Source organism: Apium graveolens, chromosome 3 (assembly GCF_009905375.1).
Source record: "Apium graveolens cultivar Ventura chromosome 3, ASM990537v1, whole genome shotgun sequence".
NCBI classification, from domain to species: domain Eukaryota; kingdom Viridiplantae; phylum Streptophyta; class Magnoliopsida; order Apiales; family Apiaceae; genus Apium; species Apium graveolens.
In genome coordinates this window covers 127,482,636-127,497,487 of record NC_133649.1, presented here as the reverse complement: position 1 = coordinate 127,497,487, position 14,852 = coordinate 127,482,636, and the positions used below count along the sequence as shown (strand labels likewise).

The following is a 14,852-nucleotide window of genomic DNA, read 5'->3' as shown; positions in this document are numbered from 1 at the left end:
ACTAAAACTATTCTTGTGTTAAATTACATATAGTACTGATGGCTAATGTTGCTTCACTTTCTAAAGTAAGACCGAGTTTTTTCTTCCTTAATTACTTTAAAATCTATCAACACACATGCTTATTATGATAAGTAATTTTTGTAGGTACGTTAGCACTTTGTGCAAGGATACATTTGGATTCATGTTGCCATCTAGATTAGCCATAACACATAATCGTGACTATCAACGTCAACGGGAAGCAGCTGATTACATGACAAATGTTTTGGTAGAAAATAAAAAAAACCTTTTATCCTAGCACCATACATCCAAGAGTACGAACAAAATAAGTCTCTATCACTAATTTTATTACTAGTGTAATCCAAAATATTTATTACATATGTTTGTATCATTGTAGCAACCATTGGATATTGCTTCTATTTTTTCTCAAGGAAAGTGCTATATATGTGTTTGATCCATTGAAACAAGAACGAAAAATACGCTTGGCAACACCTGCCCTGGCATAAGTTAAATATAAATTTTAGTTTTGCATAATGTATTTTTTTAATTTCATAATAAATGTGAATATGTATGCTTAATTCACAGGGCGTATAAATTATACGTACGAGAAGGTGGATTAATGAATAATAGAAAAAATTTCTCTGGCATCATTCTGAGGTTCAGGTATTACTTGTTTACATGTTTGATCTTTTTTTTTGTTTTTTTATACATAACTTGAAAAATGATGTTGCTTTATGCGTAGTGTCCACAACAAGAAGGAGGCACGGAATGTGATTCTTTCATTATGAGGTACATGCACGACATAATCATGATTTCTAAAAAAAATTCCACCATAAATTGGAAAGTGGTAAGAAAAATAATCTCCGCATTGTTTTACAAATATTGATCAAATAGAGAATTTTTTGATACTTTGTCTTTCATATTTTGAAGGGTCTTGGTTCAAGAAACTATATCAAAAAGGAAATTAAAGAGATACGAGAGCTTTGGGTACAATTTTTTACTTTAGAATGTTTCTAACAAGGTAATATCTTTTAAATTTTTAAAACATCCATTTGTGCTATAAGTACTTGACAGAAGCATATAACCATTTTATAATTGGATGTGTTGGTTGATTTTATTTGTTTACATTATGTGTGGAGAAGCATAAAAGCATTTCTTACCTTGCTATTTCAAACATTTAACTGAAATATAGAATCTTCGTGTTGGTTATAATTTGCATGATTGTGAATTTATTTTTTTATTGACCATTTCAGTGAAAAATGAGAACGGATGGTCAAACATTTAAAAGCATTTCATGTTCGTGTCAAAAGACAATATGTAGTTTTACGATCTCGATTTACAGAAAGAAAAGGGGGACTTGAAGATTTTGAAGTACTTGTTAGGGGAGACACATTATGTGCTATTTTATCTGTAAGGGAAACATAATAGAAAGAGTTGGATGGTATTTGTAATTCAATATATACTTTTCTTCGAAGATTGGTATATTTAAATTTTCTAAATTTATTGTAGTATATAATTTTTAAGTTGTACAATTTAATTTTTTGTTGTACTGTATTTTTGGGATTTTAGTATTAATTGTATAATGAAACAGGTTTATTGAAAATATATAAAATATCAATAGAAAACAGGAAAAAATTAATTTGTCAGTGACAAAAAGCGTCGGCATTCTATTTAACCGATGCTATTGATGAGAAGCAAGTGTGTCGGCATTTCTGCTAACTGATGCATTTGGTGAGAAGCAATAGCGTCGGTTAACAAACAGGTGAACCAGCGCAACAGGTGACAAGCAAGTGCATCGGCATTTTAGTGAACCGACGCAACAGGTGACAACCAATAGCGTCGGCATTGGATATAACCGACGCAATTAATCAAACCAAAAGCGTCGGCATTTTGTCCAACTGACGCATTGCATGGCGACAAATAGTGTCGGTTATATCTATAACACCGACGCTATAAGTCAACCTACAGCGTCGGTTAATTAACCTATGATGTGTGTCGTTTAACCGACACAATTAATATTTATGTGTCGCTCATTTAACCGACGCTGTAGGTCCATACCTGTAGCGTCTCCCACACTTACTTCGCCACTTGACCGACGCCTTAGTGCTATTTTAACCGACGCTAAAAGTCCAGTCTGCACTAGTGATTCCTACCCCATAACTAACAAATTAAATATACTTGAACAAAAACTATAAATATACATAAATACAAAATTTTGGAAAATATTCGAAAAATAGCATGAAACCAAAAAGTAAGATGTAATATATTAAAGGATTCTATCTACACAGACTCAGACTGTAATATATTAATAAATTATAATATATTATTTATTAAAGCTACTAAAGCTAAGAAGGACATTTACTTATTTAACAAGTGGCTAATAAGATTATTTACAAAAACAATGATTGTGAATCAAATGAGAGCTGCATCAGCAAAACACAGACTGAAAAAGGAGGGTGCAAAACACGCGGCCCGGTAAACCGCACAAAACCCGCATGACTCGTTCGCGGTTTTCCGGCGGGCGGTCCTGACTTTAGTTTCGTCAATCGAGCCCGGCCCGAGCCCGATTCGCTTGTTGACAGGCCGGTCCAGTGTCAAGTTTTCGAGTGTCGAACCCGTGTGCGGCCCGGCCCGGCACGCACGGACCGCACATGTGGCCACCTCTACTCACAAGTCTCACTCATCATTTAAAATTAGTTGTAAATCACACATATAATCATAGCATACATAAGCTAGCCTGATCAAAGAAATTATTTGATATACTTGTAGAGCTTATAAATTTTTTTGGCAATAACACACAAAGTAATAAATTATACAAATTTACCAACTTACAAATTTATAAATTTACTTTTTGCGACGCTAACTTGACGGTGCTAACTTGTCGGGTTTAAAAATAGACGGGGATTGCAAACATTCATTTAATATGACGCGAAAATGGAGGCCACTGCTACTTTTAGCAAATTTGAGGCGAAATTGAGGCATGTGCTACTTTTAGATAAGAGTGTTAGGTCGATGGTGTGTTGTTGCAACATAAGTTTGCTATGCTAGAGGAGTTAAAACAGATAAAAGTATATATTATTTTGTTATACTTGGTCTAAATATTTTTTAAGTCTAATTATTATTTTATCTTGAAAAAAGTTTGATAAACATTTTTTAGACCTAGTATATAATTTTTGTTTTATCCTAACGCTATTCCACAAAATGACATATTATCTCTAGTTTCGTTTAAATTATACCTATTAACGAATTATCTTTTAATTTGAATTTGTTTTAGGGAGTTTAGTATTATGTTTTACTTAAGTAAAGATAATTAAATAACGTGTTTTACTTAAATAGGTAATTAATTTATATCCTAAATAAGTGAGGGTGGTTAAGTAAAATATTTAAATTATAAGATAAGGGTAATTAAGCAAATTAAAGAAGGACCGTACCAACAAAACTTTTAATGTTTCATCTGTTATAAAAAAGTATAGATAAAACAAATTTTAAAGCAATTGGCATGTTATTTTTTTGATTTGTTCATGTATTTCATTCCATTCTGCAAAGAAATTCTATGTGTTTGTTTCCCACCAAAATTGTATTACCAATATGTTTTATTTGCTATAAATTTGAAAGTTGTTGCCTGTTTTGTTTATAATATAGTGATTTGGTTACGGTTTCAGTTTTCAATTTTAAAAATTAAGAATATTAGCTTAAACTTGTGCGATGCACGAGTTTTTTTAATATTTTAATTTATATTGTATAAATTTTATTAAAAATTTGATGTAAATAATTAAATATTAGATAATAATTATATGAATAATATTTTTAATTTAAAAGTGTATAATTTCAAAATTATATAAAATAATAAAATTGTATATGATTGAAACTCAAGCTATAAACTCTATTTTTAATATTATAAATAATATAAATGCTTATGTGTAATATATAATAGATGATGTCAAAGATTACTGGAGCTAACAATGTCATTAATCTTCAATGATCTGATGTCAAAGATTACTGGAGCTAACAATGTCATTAATCTTCAATGATCTGATGTCAAATATTACTGGAGCTAACAATGTCATTAATCTTCAATGATCTGATGTCAGAGATTACTGGAGCTAACAATGTCATTAACACGATGATGTCAAAGATTACTGATGCTGACAATGTCATTAGCAATCAGTCAAGCTTGGGGCCAACCCTAAGATTAATCTGTAATTTATACTTGTAACACTTAATGTCTATAAAATGTAAATGGAGCAGACTGGAGCATTTTTCTCTAAATAGTGTCAAGCCTAAGAATTCTATCTGGAAGAAGATCAAGAAGGTCATGCCTCAGAAGAATTATGAAGAAGCTTGGAGTTGAATAAATCTGTTTGGTGAAAAACATTCTAAGTCAAGATCTCTACAAGTCACAGAATTAGTGTTATAGAGAAGTCATTCGAGAACTCAGAAAGACCTATCGAGAACTCAGAAAGACCTATCGAGAACTCAGGAATTGTCTATCGAGAACTGAGAAAATGCTATTGGAGATATCGATAAGTCAGATACCCATTCGAGAACTTAGAGATATCGACAAGTGTACATTCATTAGAGAACTTTGAGTTATCGATAAGCCAAAGTCCATTAGAGAACTCTGAGTTATCGATAAACCAAAATTCACTAGAGAACACAGAGTTGTCGATAAGTCAAGTCAACAATGAAGTTTCAGAGATATCGAGAACCCAACATGTCTATCGAAATGTCGAGTTCTCTACAGCTTAATTGGAGATCTCGAAGTGAAGAAATTTCTCTAAGTACAGAAGTGCAGAACGGTTCAATATCCAAGGTTGTAAATCAACAAACAATTCACATAGCTGGATTGACAAGTCTACAAAAAGCAGCTTGAGAGATGTGCAAGATCAATGGCAAAGATTAACTGACATAGGAGATTAAATTAAACACGGGATGCTAAAGATATGCTAAGCCAGAAATGGAAGATTTGCTTTTCTATAAATAGAAATGACAAGTGACAGTTTAGAAAAGCTAATAGCATGTTTATTATCCTATGTGTAAACCAGCAGTTAACTGAGTTATAAAGCTAACACTGGTCCTCTAGTCAGTAGTAACAATCTAGATAGAAAATTTTCTATTCTCTCTCAAGAAAGGAGCTAAGTTCTAAAACAAGAACTTAGAGATTTTGTAGCAAAACACTGCTTGATTTTTAATATAAAATTAATTGAGTTTTGAAGTTCTTTGTCTTACATATTTGCATTGTTATTTATGTTTAACATCTATTCTACTAAATCATTGATAACAACCAACTTCTAAAGCCAAAGTCGATCAAAAGGTAAACATTTAAGCCGAAACACATTCACCCCCCCTCTGTGTTGTATTCATACCTAACAAGTGGTATGATAGCAAAATCTGAAAGTAAACAGATTAGATCTTGGAAAAATGAATACACAGAAAATCAGTAGTGTAATAACCCCAATTTTTGGAAAATTTTTGAAACCCTTATGAATAGTGTTTTTGCTGAATGAGAAAACTTTTCATGCCACACTAGGTAGGGGTTCTTTTATGGAAATTCTGAGATTTTATTGGCACTCTATATGACATATAAGTGTATGTAAAGATCGTCAGAATCCAATTCCGAACACTTTGATTTTTTCCCGGAAATCCACTAGATACGGAAAGAATTGAGTATAAGGTAACAGGATAAAAAGGATTTAAATTAAAGGATTATAAGAGAGGATCATAAAAGGAATACAATATATTGAGAAAGGTTAAGGGAACCTAAGTAATAAGATCCCGGGTATGATCCCTCAAACGATAAACGAAAACGAAAGTTAAGCAAACCGTATAACAGATCAGCGGTCATTAGGCAAACAATTAGGAAGTTAATCAAAGGGATTAGAGAGGATGATGTCACCCAACCAATGAGAAGAGGACAAGGAGGGAAGGATGACATCATGAGGATGACCTAAGCATGACATAAGGGAAGGAGGTGTGGTTGATTAATAACCACACAAATTTCATGGTTAAAAAGGTAATTTACCAAAATCAAAAGCTAGTAACCAAGCAAACAACTCACAAAACACAAAGATATTTCATTTCTTCATGAAGCTCTCGGCTTCTTTCTTAACAAAATGAAGATCCAAGCTCCACCACTTACTATTTAGCAAGGTATTTATCTAAGCTTCCCCATGGATAGTTACATACTTCCTATAAGTTTAAGCTTCTAATTCCAAGCCAATCTTTTTCTATAAATCATGGAAGAAGATGGTGAATAGTACTTTCTTGAAATTAATTTTTGTGTTCTTGATTTCTTTGAAAGAACAAGCTTGTAGGAGGTTAGATTAAGGCTTCCATGGGCATTTCAAGGATCTTTCATGGATTAAAAGCTCCAAGGAAGGTATAAACTCCAAACCCTAGCTTTGGTTTTGAGTAATTAGGAATGAATATGATTGATATAGTATATGTGAAGCATGAGGCTTGTTTGTTTAAAGTTTGGTTGAGTTTGTAGAGATTAGTTGGTTTTGTGATATTTTTGGAGTTGTAAATCTTGTTAATTAGTTAAAGAACTTAAGTAAAGCTTTTAGTTCATGTGGGGAATAAGTATAAATTGTTAATGTTGAGTTGTTGGGGCTGTTATGATGTAGTATGGATGGATTTTTGATTTGGTTGTGATTGTGTATTGAATTGTGATGGTTTTGGAATGGTTTAAATTTGAGAAATCGCGTAAACATAGCCGTCGTAATGTCCGATTTACTTTAGACTGCTTTTGTTCATAATATTAGGACCCGAGAAACCCCTGCTAGATGTTGACCATTGCCATGTTTAGATAGTTTATGTTACGAGCTTCGTTTTGATATGTGGTTCGTTTGATTCCGATGAACGGTTTAGGAGAAACGGCCGTTTTAAGTAACGATGTTTCGCGAACGAAACATTACCCCTCGCCTTACTTTGAAACATAGGTTAAAGACCTTAAAGGACTAATTGAAGTATGAAACATTTATGTAAGGTGTAATAGGCAGTTGGTAAGACACTTGCAAAAGAATCTCCTTAAAACTCGTAATGGTTAATTTATTAAAAATGGGGAAGCCGAGGGTACTCGAGCGACTTAAGTAAGTCGTTAAGCGCGAAAGCGAACGTTAGGACTCTAAATGGTTAAAGTCTAGTTTCTTAAGCGACCGGGGTCTAATTCCGACTTATGTTGTTGTTCATAGGTTATCGGACCCACTCTAAGCTTAAGTCTATCCGGGAGCACTCAGGCAAGTTTTCTACCCGTATAACTGTTGTTGTGATGTATATGTGTATATGCATGATCTTGCGATAAATGCATATTTGTTATTAGCAAATTCTTGCGATATATTGTAGCATGTGATATGGTATATATGCATGCATGTTTCATATTCTTGATTTATATATCTGTTGGTTAAAATGCTTACAGTTGCATAATACCTATGCTAGAGATAAGCGGTATTGAGTTTACCCTTAGTGTAGGGGATCAAAAGGTGAACATATTTCTAAACCGGGAGTCGATGTTCCCGAGTATAATATATATTTATATATATATATGGTTATATTTTTCAAAACTATTAATCGAATAAGGTTTATTCGATAACTTTAACTTTATTTTATTATTGAATATTATTTCGAATATTCATCCGAGGACTTATGACTCCTTTATTTTATTATTGAATATTATTTCGAATATTCATCCGAGGACTTATGACTCCTTTATTTTATTATTGAATATTATTTCGAATATTCATCCGAGGACTTATGACTCCTTTATTTTATTATTGAATATTATTTCGAATATTCATTCGAGGGCTTATGACTCAGTTTATATTATTTAATGATTATTAATTGGATAGTCATTTAAGGATGTATTGACTCCTTTATTGTATTTAATGAATATTATTTATAATATTCATTCGAGGTATTATGACTCCGCTTATTATTTAATAATATTCTTTATTTTATTGAAGAATAATGTTTCGATAATCAAACTTATTTTCAATTATTCAAATAAAAATAGTACTTTCGTATAAGTATATCTTTGTTATTTAATACTCATTTCAAGTATAAGTCTTACAACTTCTACTTCAATTATTTGTATAAAGATTATTCTTTATGGGAATATTATTTAAATAATAATATTCAGACATTTTCTAAAAATATTGGGACTGATTTACTTCATTAAATCAGCATTACTCCAAACACTCTTTAAAGTGTTTTCGAGTCTTCAAAATGATTTTTAAAAGTTAGAGCGGATCCCAAAACTCATTTTTATATTTAAGATCTTCCTTTTTAAGGGGATTTAAATACTCGCTCAAAACCTGAGGGATCCGGCTCTGTGGTGTATTTTATATTCGCAACAAGGTTGCGGTTTTGGTAAATGAATTGATTACTTACCCAACGTTCGGGAAGTAAGTCCATCTATTTGAGTCGGCATAAGCAACATGGGCTCAGTGGGCGTCCATGATAGTGTAAGTGGCTCAGTGGGAGTCCATCAAATGCATAAGTGGCTGAGTGGCAGTCCAGCATAAGGTCCTATTGCGACCAGGGTGATGACCAGTGGGAAATTTTTCCATCTACTAGTAGAAAAGGTTACTTATTGGTATCTTTGCCTGATCAGCAAGATATCAGGTTTATGCCAAAATTTGTTTTCTTTCCAAATTTATTGGATATTGCAATTCTGTTCATACTTTACATGACAGAGGTTTTCAGGAAACGTATGTATATATATAGGTGTATATATATATCGGGACTTAATGAAGTATATCATAACATCATTTCCTTCAAAATATTTCAAAGATTGAATCTATTCAAGTCTTATCTTGTAGTCTCATCAGTGTAATGAACTTTCGAAACTAATTATAACTTGAACGGTGGTAGTTCAAGTAGTATTTGGAAAAGATATAAGTATATTGGAATATCTTGTAACTTCATCTTTTAAACTTATATCTAGTAAATGATTATCTTATGCATGACAAAGATTTTCAGAAAAACGTTGAGACAAGGTTAGATATATGAGATCACCTTGCAACGATATTTTTATACAGTTATACACTGCATGGAAGAGGACTTCCCATATTTTGAAAAGTATATGTATATATATACTGAATATTTTGCGACTTCATCGCATTAAGATATCAACTTGGTTCATTTCTTTTGACCAAGACTTTCATGAGTACTATGAGAAGGCTCATATATTGTTAATCATTATACATATTATTTTGGTGGGCTTGCTGCTCACCCTTGCTTCTTCTTTCATCACACAACATCAAATAGATAAGATGAACATGACCAAGCTCCCAATTCGCAAGCGGATAGGAAACGTTCTGCAGCTTTCTGGAAGCGTTGAGGTCGCTGTAGCTGTGGTAGAATTTACCAATAGGCTAAGTTTTCAACTAATAATGTACCAGACTTATGTATATTATGAATTGTAATAATGGCAAAGAAATGTAAATTTATTCAGAAACCTGTTTAAGGTGCATTGGCATTTAATTGTGGAATAAAATGACTTATGATTATTTTTGGATATTCATCTCTGAGGCTATAACTTGTGGTGTGTGTGTTTAATGGTGGGGTCACAGTACAGAGTAGTTGATTATTTATTAAGATTGGGTGTTGTTAAGGGAAATGGAACTCGTGACAACCCGGATCCCCGACCCCGGATTTGGGGGTGTTACAGAAGTGGTATCAGAGCTAAGCGTTATAAACCTCAGAGATGAAGTGACGTTAAGATAATAAGTTCACTAAGATAAATAAGAACTCTTGCCAAGTTCATAGTCGGACTACCTAATGTAGTACTGACAGTTAAAACCCTTATGGGAACCCTTATAAATATCGTGATAGAAGCGTAGTTCGTTATCGTATATGGTAGCGGGACTCCGAACCCTGAGGTTGAGGAGTAACAGCGCGATGATGTTTTATTACTAATTGGAGATCGGATTGTGGATCCGATAGAGCGTCCTAACGCAGGACCAGATGATGTTTATATTGAGGATGTAACGGTTGAGGATGTTGTCCTAGAAGGGATTGTTGCTGAGGAGGATCCCGTGAAGGATCTTGACAAGAATGAATAAAGGACCACTGAGGAATTGATGACCATGGTTAGGGCAACTCCCAGAGGTAGGATTGGCCGGTCACTACCAGAGGTTCGTTCAAGTTTTTAAAGATAGTAGCCCCTTTAACGCGACTTACTCGTAAGACTGAGAAGTTCGAATGGACAGAGAAATGCGAGAACAACTTTTAAGAACCGAAGCAAAGGTTGGTGACGTTCCCTATGTTGGCGTTGCCGGATGGAAAATGAGATTTTGTGAAGTGTAGTGACGCTTCGCATAAGGAATTAGGGTGCTTCTCATACAGCACAGCAAGGTAATCGCGTACGCGTCAAGACAATTAAGGGAATATAAAATTCGATATCCCCACCCATGAGCTTGGGCTCGTGGTAATAGTTTTGCCCTAAAGATTAGAGGCACTACTTGTACGGAGAGAAGTGCAAGATTTACACAAACCATATGAGCTCTAGTACATTTTCACGCAGAAAGAGCTCAACATGCGCCAAATGAGGTGGTTAGAGCTAATCAAGAATTATGATTGGGAGATTCTTTATCATTCAGGGAAAGTCAATGTGGTGGCTGATGCCCTTAGTAAAAAGAAGAGACTCAAGATAATAATGTCTTTGGGAGAGTTTATAAGAGATTTTGAGAAAATGGAAATAGAAGTGAAGGTAACCGGAGCCGGTACCGAAAAGCTATTTGAGATTGCAATATAGACCGAATTTTTGGAAAAGAACATATTGTACCAGAAAAAGTGATGAATGAAGGCAGAGAGACAACAATTAGATAAAAGATTAATATCGAGAAAAATGATAAGGGAATAATGAGGTATTCCTACAGAATTTGAGTTCCAAATGTTCAAGAGCTTAAAGATGAGATCTTAGATGAAAGCTAGTTTGAGGAATAAGATTTAGAGCAAACCCTGAACGTGATAGTCAGGGAGGTCGCCATCAAGATCGAAAGAACCCATAACATAATATAGTGGAAAACAAGGTTTTTAATGTATAAGATAACCCCGATTATGGGAGAAGGTTGAAACATTTCATACTAAGGAAACAGAAAGTCGAGTAAGGAAAGGAGACCCGAGACGGTACTCCTATACGGCAATTTATGGACCTGTCTAGACTTAACTTAGACTATTATCCCCAACCACCACCTTGAGGAAACAATGCGGTAGGAAATTCTTTCAGGACCTTTAAATCGCTAAGCTCTCAGTGTTCCAAGGAACAAGTTGACCCAGTTGAGGCCAGAGCCTGGCTAAAGGAAATATAAGAATCATTTGAGATTCTAAATGATTGACGAACCACAAAAGACTGTTTTTATCACTTACCCTCCTAAGAGGGAGACCACCCGCTGGTGAAAGACCAAGGAAGGCACGGAGCAAGAGATTATAATAAACTGATTTAAGTTCAGTCAATTATTTTCAGGAAAGTACTTCCCAAGGTTATGGGGATAGTGTAAAAGCTTTAGAGCCAGAACAAAGGCAGACGAGTATGATGAATTATGAATCTAAGTTGTAAAAGTTGTCAAGATTCGTTCTGAGGACACGAATCCAGAATGACGGGATGTTTGAAATCGATGCTTATGTTTGGTTGGTTCATGAAATAATGATAAGAGAAAGGAAAAAAAAAGAAACTGAAGTGGAAAGGAATATAAAGGCAATAGAGTTTGAGGAATGATAAGGAAGTTGGGTATGAGGAAACCCTAAAGACTCGTAGCAATAGAAATAGAAAAGTATGTAATCGTCAGGATGAGGGTGATTCACCATGAGTTAAATTGATGGTTGAAGGAATAAGAGATACATATATTTTATCCCCTGTAAGTTGGGAGGATTTGAGGAAACCTTGAGATAGTTCGAAGGATAAATATTGAGACACGGATAGACTGAGGAGACAAGAAAGTAAGAAATTAGGAAAAATTGGATGAAGGAAGTGACCTTCAAGAATGTGAAGTGTAAGACCGGTGGCTTGATACCCAGAAAGGGAGACGCCAGGTATGAAAGATATCCCAACATTGAGATGACTGTTGAGATAAATAACAAAAGTAAATAAGGAATTATTAAGAAGAAGTTCGCGTTGAACACGACCAATATCTTCCAGAACATCCTTGTTATCGTTACCAAATTAGGAAAGAAAAGCGGATAACCGTCGTTATCTTTTGGAGGCCATAATTGATTGACCTCATTTGGAATACAGATGTTATTGTAAAATTAGGCATATACTATCGAGGTGGGAATGATTGAATAAGACACCCTTATTAGGGATATATGACTTGAATTATCCATGGAAGGATGCATGTACCTTTTTAAAGGTAGAATTAAGGATAGAACATCGGTAACTTAAAACGAATCCTAGGGGAATGCATAAAGGTTGACATTTCACCCTTAATAGGGATAGTATGAGTTTTGACAGTATGAATTGGAAAGGATTAAGGTAATAACAACCTTTAAGGATCAGTGGAGAAATTTTTCAGAAGTATATAGACAATGATTCTGGTATTAATAAATGGTATCTTGATATGCCCTGTGCCTAGGGTGTACCTGATGAAGGATTTAAGGATAACCTTAAGAGGTTTTACAAGGAGAAAGGTAATATTCAAAGTTCTCAAGAATAGAAATTTTGATGAAGGAAATATGGCGTAATTATAATAATGCCAGGTGGGCACGTGTTAAACCACGAGAAAGTATAGATCGAACCAGTAAAGGTCGAATTTGTTTCAGGCAATTAGGACCTAAGATTAAAGATGTTCTAAGTATGATTGAGAGTCAGTCGTGACAGTGATTAACCTCTAAAGACTGAGGCAATAACTTATGGAAAAAGATGGTGATATTTTTTTTTTACTCATCAGATTTTAAGGAAAACATCTTCACATAAGCTGTGATTGAAATGAGGTAGAAAATTATTTGGAGGTGGTTAAAATGACATTGACTGTAAGGAAATTTTACTATCAGGAAAGGCCAAAGAGGTGGCCGACACTTTAAAGGTAAGAGGATAATTATAGGCGCTTGTGCCAAAAGAATACAGTGATGATGGTTAAAGCTGTGAAGGTTGTATTATGGTTTGGAAGATTGACATTCCTTCTGATGACTGTGCAATACCCAACCGTAATAGTAGTTGGTAAAGGTTTAATTCGTGTAATCGCCATGAACGGGCTATCTATCTTAGAAGGTCCTATCTTGAGAATAATCCAGGACCATATTTCAAAAAGGACTAAACGAACCTTTGAGTTAAGTCTTCTATTGAAGGCATACGATTAAGAATGGTATTAACCTGCTATCGTTGCTTTGACTGAAACTCTTCTGCAATTTTATCTACTGCATGTCATGAAACTACGTCAGAGTTTGGAGTGTTCTTCATGAATTATGATTGGTGGTTATGTTAACTCCTTAGAAGTATTCTATACGACATGTATGGACTCCGTATGGTTAGATATTAAGATTTCATGGAAAGTGAATGACGATAGTAGGTCAGTGGTGGACCATAGTAATGTAACAATGATTCTGCGAGTAATGAGCTGATTACAACCGTGAGAGTTGTATTGGAATGGATGTTGAGATTGAGTACCACTAATCGGGTCATGGTAGTGTATAAGTTATCATTGATAGACTAATTAAGTAGAGTATCTACCTATTGAATATTTATTCCCTCTTATAAAAAGAGAGTCGTATTACTATATGAGGAAGGTTGCTGTGCAAGCATAGAATTCTAGTAACGATGATGTCTAGAATGAGATCCCAGGTTCGATTTTCGATATCGAGGGAGTTTCAAAGGTGATTGTGTATAAGCTCAAGGAAGAACAAGGGTCCATAGAATGATGGACGGAATAGCAAAATATTTAAGCATGTGAATTGCGATGTGATAATACTTGATATATATACATATATGTTTTGTTCTCCTATGACAAACCTCTATAGTTCAGAGGTAGATTCCAAGCCAGATATTTTATGGCAAAAAAAAATAAAAAAAAATAAAAAAAAATAATAATAATAATTTTTTTTTACGAATATACAATTCTCTTTAGTTCGTTCTTTTCTCTTCTTTTCATTTCATATAAACTGAGAAGAACAACCCTTCCAGAAGGGGAGGTATTGCCGAATGACTATCTATCTGTGTGATAGAAGCCGAGTAGGATACCAGCTATTGTTTAATTGCTTGTCAAGTACTAAAGGCTGGCCACCTTCTGTACTAACTATGCAATGTAACAAGTGTTCATGATCATAGTGATCTCTCAATGAATTCTTTTACTTCTATATGATGGATCAAGCTTTCAAAAAAATAGAAACAGCTGAAAAAGGAGTAGTAAAGTTATGGTGGTATTCGGAATGGAAACACATTCGTGATACTAAGGTTGACGTGGTTATTAAAAGGTTATAGAACGCTAACGAGCAAAAGTATAACCAGTATAATATTAGGAACGGAAGGTAGTAGCGATTACGAACTGGAAAAGAATGGGTATTGAGAAGCAAAAGCTCTAATGCTAAACGCTATAATGAGAGTCTGTGCAATAGACTTGAAATAATTTGGAATGATCAGTTATCACGGATTGAGTTTTCTTACGATGATAGATCATATGTCAGTATTGAGATATCGCCTTATGGGATCCTTGAGGGAAGACAATGTCGATCTCCCTTATGTTAGGATGAAGTTGTAGAGCGCAAAATGCTCGGACCAGCAGTGGTCCAAAGGACCAAGGATATGATAGATCTAATCAGAGGATGGCTGGTAGTGGCCCAAGATGGACATGATACATATGTTGATTTGACACGAAAGGACAAGGAATAGGAAGTAGGGGACCTAGTGCTGTTATAGGTATTCC

At 34.3% G+C, this 14,852-nt stretch overlaps 1 long non-coding RNA gene across 1 annotated transcript; it reads left to right on the top strand.

Annotated features, from left to right (window-relative positions):
- Window positions 1-741: 741 nt before the first annotated feature.
- On the top strand, window positions 742-1,425 carry LOC141711199 (uncharacterized). Its single transcript, XR_012571267.1, has 3 exons — window positions 742-844; window positions 928-1,018; window positions 1,251-1,425. It is a non-coding gene; the product is annotated as an uncharacterized LOC141711199 (long non-coding RNA).
- Window positions 1,426-14,852: the final 13,427 nt, after the last annotated feature.